This window comes from Littorina saxatilis, linkage group LG12 (genome assembly GCF_037325665.1).
Source record: "Littorina saxatilis isolate snail1 linkage group LG12, US_GU_Lsax_2.0, whole genome shotgun sequence".
Lineage (NCBI taxonomy): Eukaryota > Metazoa > Mollusca > Gastropoda > Littorinimorpha > Littorinidae > Littorina > Littorina saxatilis.
In genome coordinates this window covers 15,852,612-15,863,022 of record NC_090256.1, presented here as the reverse complement: position 1 = coordinate 15,863,022, position 10,411 = coordinate 15,852,612, and the positions used below count along the sequence as shown (strand labels likewise).

At 40.3% G+C, this 10,411-nt stretch overlaps 2 long non-coding RNA genes across 7 annotated transcripts in view; both read left to right on the top strand.

Moving 5' to 3' along the window:
* LOC138981344 (uncharacterized) overlaps nt 1-10,411 on the top strand; it is a 42,156-nt gene that overhangs the window by 11,068 nt on the left and 20,677 nt on the right. For all 6 annotated transcript variants that reach the window (XR_011460617.1, XR_011460616.1, XR_011460615.1 and 3 more), the window contains exon 2: nt 1,752-1,961. This is a non-coding gene — a long non-coding RNA (uncharacterized lncRNA). The remainder of the gene's footprint in view (nt 1-1,751; nt 1,962-10,411) is intronic.
* LOC138983279 (uncharacterized) lies at nt 6,853-8,367 on the top strand. The gene is made up of 3 exons (XR_011461061.1): nt 6,853-7,001; nt 7,751-7,817; nt 8,062-8,367. It is a non-coding gene; the product is annotated as an uncharacterized lncRNA (long non-coding RNA).

Here is a 10,411-nt window from a genome sequence, read left to right as displayed (position 1 = left end):
AACTGCCCGGCACCTTCTGGGCATGGACTGGATCAGATGCCGGATATCTTGCTGTGGGATGGTGTCCCACTCCTCCTGAAGTGCCTGCAATAGATCGCGGTGATTTGCCGGCGCTTCTTCTTGCCTGCGCACACGTCTGTCCAATTCATCCCAGAGGTGTTCTATCGGGTTCATGTCTGGCGACATGGATGGCCAGGGAAGCACCTGGACATGGTGGTCGGTGAGGAACTGGGTGGTGAGTCGTGCTGTGTGCGGGCGAGCGTTGTCCTGCTGGAATATGGCATCCTGGTCAGCCAGAAGAGGAAGGGCGTGTGGGCGCAGAATTTCCTCCACGTATCGCTGGGCAGTTATGCGCCCTTGGACGTGCACCAGGGTGCTCCTTCCAGCAGTATTGATCGCCCCCCACACCATGACGCCTCCACCACCATGAACGGGTGCCTCATCCACACAGTTGGGCGCGTAACGTTCGTTTACTCTCCGGTAGACCCTCCTCCGACCATCATGTCGCTGGAGCAGGAAGTAGGACTCGTCGCTGAACCACACGTGTCTCCAGTGATTCCGGACGGTCCAGCGAAGGTGCTGGTTGCCCCACTGCACTCGGTTCTGGCGATGGCGGCGGGTGAGGACAGCTCCTCTGTGAGGTCTGCGAGCTCTCAAACCAGCTTCATGCAGGCGGTTCCGCACGGTCTGGTCCGATAATCGGTGTGGCCCGGGGAGAGCCTGGACAGAAGATTAGGCCGACAGGAAACGATTCCGGAGGTGGCGGAGCCGTATGAAGCGGTCGTGAGCAGCAGTTGTCGCCCTTGGTCTTCCCGCTCGTGGCAAGTCAGCAACGGAGCCAGTGGCTTGAAACCTGACCCACAGTCTACTGATGGTGCTCTGGGACACGTGGAAGTGCCTGGCGATTGCACTTTGACTTTGGCCTGCTTGTAAACGACCCAATGCAATTTGGCGGTCTTCTCTGCTCAATCGGGCCATCTTTCGTCGCTGAATTGTCGTCTGATTTCTTTGTGGCGAACAATCCGCTTTTATGGGTTTTGGAAGACATGGTGAGAGCTCAATATTCCCCGAGTTTCACGAGATTACACTGAAGCATGACGAGTGGTCATGCCAAATGAGCAATTTTGACATTGTAGCCACTGATAACGCATGCGTCACGTGCAGAGCTCACTTGTGGCAATGGACGAAAGGTCGACGACCAGATAAACATTTTCTGCAGTTTGGTGGATATCCTTGTAGCCATATAACTAAATTAACCAAATATTACAAGCTATGCGTTTCTTTTTTTGAACAGTATAAAATCTCAGGATAAGTAGTGATGGTGAATTGATGCATCCCATAAGAGAGAACAATGCGTTTTCGGTTAAGCAATTAGATGCTCATGCCTGCACATGGGATTGTTAGGACACCAAAACGAGTCTGCATAACGTTCACTATGGGAAATAAATCAATCGCCAATTGCGACAAACAGGTTTCGAGCCAATGACAATATCTGTAAGCTCAGAAAATACTTTTTTTTACGCCGGCAGAAACAAGAAACTCTTACAGAAATACTTGTGTGTATCGGTATACTTACACAAACATTGTATTTGTGTGCCTTTTTGTCGACTGTAATAATTTGGCAAATTGACTTCAATTGGTTTTCCCATTGCTTACATACACGTCCTAAAATGTTTCAGCAGCTTGTCTTTACAAAATAGATCAGACCTAGAAGTTCTGACAGTTGTTTTATTTGATATTTTTCTCTACAGATACCATACTGAACTGCTTTTGGGACAGCACACTTGGGAACTACAAGTGCGATACGAATATACACAGTATCATGCCTGGAAAACTGGAAACTGGAAACTTCACTCTCCCTATCGCAAATGCAGGGAAGAAGAATGAAGGCAAATACACTTGTTACAAGGAGGGATTAGCCACGAATGAAGCTCTTGGCTGTCACTTTAGTCTAAGAAAAGGTAATTACTTTATACTTTGCATGTACTGTATATTAAACTACCTTTAAGTACCCAGTATCCAGCAAACGCCAACCCCCTACTTTGAGTCAAACACTGTTAAGACTATCAAATCATGTATGCCCAAGATACTCAGACTGCACTGTGGTAGCAACAAATTGGGACGGTCTCTTAATTCTACCCTCCCCTCCCTCCACCCTCGTGAGAAGGGTAAGTGCGCTGGGAATTCCCCTGGAAGGGAGAAGTCCAGGCATGGGAATTGTCCGCCGAACGGCGGATTTCCGCTGAATATTTTTTTTGTTCCGCCGAAAAAGCAAAAGTGTCCGCCGAAAAAATAAAGGGGGGATGCACACAAAAAAAAGCACCGCGAAAACTTTCCGTACTTTGTTCACGCACTGCTACCGCCCGCCTCAGTTACTTGAACTTTTATGTTTGAAAGTAAACCAGATTGCACAGATTGTGTTACAAGTTACATGTTCCTGTTTGTCTCAACAGATCAATTTTTTTAACAAATTTAAACCACATGTATATATTTTTTTCTTAAAAAAACCAAAAATTGGTACTAACAACTCTGATTCTAAAAACAGAATTTAATGGCAAACTTGGAGCTCAGATGACACCAGATTGCACCATCTGGGTTCTTTGGAGAACCTTTTTTTTCAGGGGGGGCATTCCCCCGGATCCCCCTAGTAAGCAACCACACTTTGTCATGATTTTAGATCAAAACTAAGAACACATAGATTGTCTGAGTAAAGGGGAACTTAATTCGCTGTAATTGTTATGTGGCAAGTGTCCTGAGTATGTAGTCCGGCCAGTATTAATGAATCCTCTATTGGCCCCTTTATTTATTTTTCATTTGGTCACGAAAGCACTTGGTAAATTAGATCTAACCATGTAATGTCTATTTGAGTAAAGCTCCATACAGAAATCAGGGCAAATGTGTAGTTCCAAACGAGCCTTCCCCGGCGAAACGGTCAAGAACAATTCTAGAACCATTCAAGAAACGTTCATGAATATTCATGAATTTATATTCTAGAAGTTTCTTGAATTATTCATAAAGATTAAATGAGAATTCTTGAATTTTAACTAGAATATTTCGATGTTTTGGTAAGGAATATTCTTGAAAAAGGACTTGAATAATTCTAGAATATTCTTGCCTACTTGAAGAATATTCCTAACATTATTCTAGAATATTCCTGACAATATTCTAGAATATTCCTAACAATATTCTAGAATGATCCTAACATTATTCTAGAATATTCTTAACACTATTCTAGAATAATTAAAAAAAGTTCAGGAATATTCATGAATTTATATTCTAGAAGTTTCTTGAATTATTCCTAAAGATTAAATGAGAATTCTTGAATCTTAACATTTTTCTGGAATATTCTTGAATCCTGTTAACTTAAAGTATATTCTTGAACATGTCTGAAGTATTCTAGAATATTCAAAACTAGGTTGAAGTTCTACTTCTAGTATACTCTCAACACAATTTTCAGAATGATCTTGGAATATTCTGTGCTGGCATTTAAGAATAAATCCATTAAGAATATATTCTTCATACAAATCAGAATGATAGTACAATTATCTAATGACTAATAACAGAACAAGAATATTTAAAGTGATTTTTTCCTCCATCTAGATACAGCAGACAAAACAAGATTTCATTCAATACTTTATCACATGAAATTTAACTACTCGAAGGATGATAAATCGGTGATGGTTATTTATTTGGCGAAGAACCTTTCCACTGGTCACACCGGGTGCAGTCTGAATACTGGAGCCGATGCTTTGCAGGTTGTACTAGATCATGCCCTGTAAAGTGTAATAAAAATACAATTTTAAAAGTCTAAATGTTTCTTTGTGGTGCTTTTTTGACTCACATGCGAAGCAAAAGTGAGTCTATGTACTCACCCGAGTCGTCCGTCCGTCCGTCCGTCCCGGCGTCCGTCTGTCCGTCCGTCCGGAAAACTTTAACGTTGGATATTTCTTGGACACTATTCAGTCTATCAGTACCAAATTTGGCAAGGTGGTGTATGATGACAAGGCCCCAAAAAACATACATAGCATCTTGACCTTGCTTCAAGGTCGCGGTCGCAGGGGCCATAAATGTTTTCTAAAAAACAGCTATTTTTCACATTTTCCCCATTTTCTCTGAAGTTTTTGAGATTTAATACCTCACCTATATATGATATATAGGGCAAAGTAAGCCCCATCTTTTGATACCAGTTTGGTTTACCTTGCTTCAAGGTCAAGGTCACAGGAGCTCTTCAAAGTTGGATTGTATACATATTTTGAAGTGACCTTGACCCTGAACTAGGGAAGATAACTGTTTCAAACTTAAAAATTATGTGGGGCGCATGTTATGCTTTCATCATGAGACACATTTGGTCACATATGATCAAGGTCAAGGTCACTTTGACCCTTATGAAATGTGACCAAAATAAGGTAGTGAACCACTAAAAGTGACCATATCTCATGGTAGAAAGAGCCAATAAGCACCATTGTACTTCCTATGTCTTGAATTAACAGCTTTGTGTTGCATGACCTTGGATGACATTGACCTTGGGTCAAGGTCACATGTATTTTGGTAGGAAAAATGTGTAAAGCAGTTCTTAGTGTATGATGTCATTGCTAGGTTTAGCTGAAGGTCAAGGTCATGTAAAGGTCAAGCATGTGAGTCGTATGGGCTTTGCCCTTCTTGTTTCATCATGCTTAAAGAGTCAATAATATGGTCAGGAATCTGTCAAGGTGTCCAATTGCAAAATTCCTGTTCTGGATACTTTTATTACTATGTATTTTGTTCCGTTTTAAAATAACTACAAAATAAACAATACAGTTATGAAGTATTATTCATGCAGATTCTATCCACACCAAATGTATGTATCAGTCGCCTGGATGCTGAGAACATTAACTGTTCAAGAAATGATGGTTAAAAAATCGAAAAATGTTTTGTGAATGTTGTCAAATCAAGTGTGCCATGTCAATGTTTTTATCAAATAAGTCACCATTCATAAAAGTATTGAAACAACTAAATGATAACTTTAGTTAGCTTCATTTCCAGAAATGCCATCCAGAGAGTTTTTGGGAACTGACATGCAACGGGCCAGGAATGAAAGAAATTACAGTATTTAACTAATTTAATTTTCAAAGAGACTTTTTGTTGCGATTTCAAGCAATTTTTTTCTTCAGTTTAGGAATAATTCATTCATCATGTTTTGTGGTTTCATTTAATTATCCCAAATTTTGTTGTGACAAAGGTTTAAATCAATACATGTTGATTGCCTTCACTTAATTACCTGAGTAAATCTCTTCTTGCATCACTATTCCCATGGCCTTGACTGGCTTGAGCACCTCTTCAAGCTCTTGAAAAGACTTGCACTCTCTGACCCGGGGCCCAGTAGCTCAGTTGGTAGAGCACTGGACTTGTGATCGAAAGGTCGCAGGTTCGAATTCGGGCCGGGACGGACACGGGTCAACTTTATGTGCAGACCCAGAGACGGAAGCCATGTCCCACCCCGTGTCATCACAATGGCACGTAAAAGACCTTGGTCATTCTGCCATAAGTGCAGGTGGCTGAATACACCTAAACACGCAGACACCTGGGTAGCGCGACTCCGTTGCTGCTAGCTTTCCACTGGGAGGAAGCGACCCGAATTTCCCAGCGATGGGACAATAAAGTAATGAAAATGAAAATGAAATGAAAATGAAAATGAAAATGAAAAATGAAATGAAAAATGAAAATGAAAATGAACAAGATGTTGATGGGTTAATGGTTTGCAGCTTGTTGCCTTTTGATGCAGGCTCTGTAAAAATGAGAAGTGATCAAATTAGAACAACCATTATATATATATATATATATATATATTTATATAGAATGACGTCAAGAGCGAGAATGCATAGAAATTATACATGAGCAAGGGAGATCATCCTTTACTCTGTGTGTGTCTCCACCGCCTACATTCCTAAATATATATAATTATAAATGCTCAAGTTTGAATATATTTATTATTTACTAATAAGGGGTAAATACTGAACTATTTACAAATAATACTAATAGTAATCATCTTTGTTCATGCAGGAATTTCTATAAGTATAAATAATATGTTCCTGACCAAACACGGTGAGTCTCCTGTAAAGTCTTGTAATTGACTAGCTAATACTCAGAAGACAATTATTTGAAAAAAGTAAAACAATTTAGTGCCGGCTTGCTGATTGACACTTGACTATTAGTATCACTGTCAGACACATATATATTACAATCAATGAATGATACATGTGATGTGCACATTACACTTACAGTTACACAGAGACTGAAAAGAATAGGTTTGAAAGGGCTTGAGTAAAAACAAATGATAGTTCAAAATAAACAAATCCTATAGGTCTAACTCAACTGATTTCACTTAAAATCTTGCAAACAAGAGAGAAAGCATTTAATTGTTATTCACTTATTAAATATGTAAAAAAAAAAAAATTAATAAAAACCTAAACCTAGATCAGTATATGTCACCTAAAACAAACAACAATATCAAACATAAAAGAATTTTTATAAAACACCTACCTTTGTTTTTCCTGAGAAAATCAGGATACAGCTTGTTGCCACTCAAGTGAGATCGCTGCTCTTAGTTTCACCCATGGTGCTTTCAGTTTCACTCATCTGTCATTTTTGTGTCTGGCACCTCCAAGTTCAAACTCTTGTTTGGGATGAAGAATACAGCATTTCTTCATGTCTAACAAGTTGACAAATCGGTGGCATGCCATTTTTTCAGATAAATGGAGATTACAAAATCTTTCTCAGTTCTAACAACGTGCTTCTAAAGAATTTGGCGCCTCAGGGTTTCTCAGCTTCCGGTGCCAGAGTTTGTCCACCGGAGTTACTTCCCTTAAAAGCAAAATGGCGACGCTCTGAAAGTACACCATGATGAAAGGGGACTCTTTTGAACAAACTGCTGCAGCTAGAAACCTTTTCTCTGTTGTCTTTGTTGAAGCACTTTTGCATCAAAGCAAAACAACATTGATCCATGCATCATTTCCATGAACTCAGTAAGTATGTTTTGTTTTTGCTTGTTTTATTCAACATGTGGTACAGATGTAAACATGTGTGTCACTGTGTGACTGTGAAATCGAAACCAGCCTTCAATTTTAAAAGTTTCTTCTTCGATCTGACACATGAGAAATGGCAGATGTATAAAACTTAACTGCATTTTAAGCAAAAGTACTGTTTAATCATGTGATGATTTTGATTGTTGGGTTTAACGGCCGCCTTTCTGTGTTAGTGTGTCATTGTGTCGTCTGTTTGCAAAGAGAAAGTCTGCCGTGTTTGCGTTCTGCTGGCACTGTTGGACAGAATAAACGAAACCTGTTGGTTTCAAAGTATAAATTATAGACTGTAACTTCTGCTGAATTTGTTTGAGGTTTGGAACTCACAGATTTGGTATAAATTTGCCGCTAGCAAACTGACTGGTTTGGTCAAAATTGAAAACAGGTTTCTGAAAATGAAATTGAAAAAAGTGCTTCAAATTGTAAACATGCCTGTGGGTATTTACAACAATGACGATTATAACAAATATTCCGAAAGTGTATTGATAGAATTATGTACTTTTAAGGTAACATTAACCATTGCATCAAAATTGGTTTGATTGATTGATTGATTGATTGAATGACATTAATGACAAGCAATACGTTTGTAAGTTTTCGGTTCACATTCACTCTAGTTATGATGATGATCTTTGGAATGTCTGATGTTTGAGTTTATCCTTTGTTAAAACTTTTTTTTGTTTCTTATTTACTAGGTCCAGGAAAGAGGGGTGAAGAAGATATCTGGAAGTACCAAGAAGCACATAATCACTGGAGGAAAAGGTAAGAGTCCTGTCAACGAACTGTGGAAGTAATTAATCAGCCAGTGAATGAATTCAATCAATTAATGGGCAAAATGTCTCAGAGAAAAATGGCTTATTTCAGATGAAAATGTGTTTTCATCAATAATATACCATATTTACATACCAAAAAGAACAAACTGCGGACATTTAACTCTTCATTTTTGTTCCTTTTTCCAAGTTTTTGAATGAATGATTTTTTGTAAACTGTAGGCATTGTGTTTCAGGCTTTACAGGACACAATGTTGCAAAGCTTCAAGCTGATACTGAGCCTTCTTTTGAATCAAATCCACCATGCTCTGCCACAGACTGACAGTGAAGTTGGCCAAGGGAATCATCCAACAAGGGATGCTGGTGACAGTGACCTTTCCTGGAGAAGCGGTACCGCATCCGCATCCATGCAGTTCCAGTAGTTCAGAAAAGTGATGACAAATGTTGAAGACACATTCTGCTTGTGAACATTGTTAGCCCAAGATCGACTTGTCATCTATTTCACTTCTTTGTGACAATATAACATTTGAAGAATGAACCAAGTGTTTTATTTTGTAGTGTAATTCGAATGTGTAGCAAACACAACCAAAACTATAAGTGGAGAACAAAAAATTAAATTAAAAGTGTTTTAAAAATAAGGGATCACAGTTCTTGAACTTTGAAGAAGAATGTTCTTGAATAAGATCATTCTTGAAAAAAAATATTCTAGAACATTGTTGCTGTTCTTGAATTTTGTTCGATATTCTAGAATATTCTACAAGCCAAAAAATTCTAGAATAATGCCAGTAGAAAAATTCTAGAACATTCTAGAATATTCTTGAATAAAAAAAAGTTCTTGAACAACGTTTCGCCGGGGATGTCAACTCTTACACATTCGGGAAAGAATATTCACTGACTGACGGTAATTAAACATCTTAAAATTGTAATTAAACTTATTCTTCATCATTGTCTGATTCAAAAAACATACATAGAAATGTTACATTCGGATTAAAAACAAGCTCTGAAAATTAAAAATATGGAAATTATGATTAAATAACATATTCTTATGTCAACTCACATATATAGCAATTAACTTCAGTTTGATGCTAAGACATTGAAGTACTGACCCTGGTATAACAGGGGGAGATAACTCCCAATCAAAAACAAACCTTTGTTGTCAAGGTAAAGGTAGTTACCTCCCCTCACCGGAAGCCCGCACATGCGCGGAATAGACTACCGGCAACCTCATTCCCTTTCTTCAACACGTTGTGATAGGACGTGTCTAGTACTGCTTAGGCGTTTCAGCCTCTGACTTTTTGTGGAAGGAAGGTCAGCTACCCTTGGTACTTCGTGACGGTCTTGCTACATGAGTTGGTGAGATTGTTCCTTTATTTTTCTGGTTATTTTGTTAGCTGAACTTGTTGAAGAAAATTTTTCTACCCGTGTTAAAACGTGGTTGTTTTCATTTTTTTCCAAGATGGCGGAAAAGGGCAGGTCCTCTGCTAAACAGGTTTCAGTACCAGTATCTCTGCCGGGCAGTTCAGTTAAAACAAAGTCAAAAAGCTGAGCTAAGTCTCACTCAAAGGAGAAGGAGCTTCCACCTTGCGTCAAACCTGCTGTAGTTAGCGTTTTTGACCCAGCTGGCAATGAATCTTTGCGAGTCGAGATTGACTCTGTACATGCTCTTCCTCCTGTCCGCTCACCTGTCTCTGAGGTTAAGGCGAACGACTCTTTTTCTAGAGACGAGTTTTTTCCATGTTTTACTATTTAAAGGAGCAAATGAAAGAGATGCTCGCTTTTGAGAAGGGGGTGGCGTGTTCCACCACGGCATCTTTGCCTCCTGGTGTCGGCGACACTGCGTCTCTTTCGCGCATCTGGCCGTCGGCTACCTTTTCGGCCGCCGAGGTTCAAGCTTTGAATTCAGGTATGTCGACGTGCTCCCCCGGTTCTCGGGGAGGGCATTGTCAAACGGCACCTGTGGGTGGTGTTCATGAGACTACTCACCTTGGTGGTGTTTCTACACTTACTCAGGGTGGGTTGTCTTGAAATCCTGTTGGCACTGCTTCCGTGGCTGCAGTTCCAGACAGTCAGCAGGTCTCTTCTTTACCTAGCCTTGCGTTTCACGCTATTCTAGGCAAGGGAAGAGGTGATGTGCGACAGCTTACCCCCAGTTCTGCTTCGGCGGATTGGTCCTCGGGGGTGGCTGTAGATGGTACTCCGTCCTTCACTCCTGGCAGTAATAGCGGTGCTGACCGGCTGGCGGCATGGGCAGATGAATGGTGTGTTGCCATCAACAAGGAAAAGTCCTCCACAACACTCTTCACCCTATCCTCAAAACAAAAGACTGGAACCATCAAGCTTTGTGACACACCCTTGAGAAGTGATGACGAGGCAACATATCTTGGTGTCACTTTTGACAAGAAACAGACCTGGAAACCCCACATCCTCAATGCTGAAGCAAAGGCCAGGCGCAAGCTTGCCATCATGCGGAAGCTAGCCGGAACCAGCTGGAGAGCAAATGGAGAGATACTCAAGCGAGTCTACCAGGGAGCAGTCAGGCCCCATCTTGAGTATGGCTCCACAGCTTGGTCTACAGCAGCCAAGACC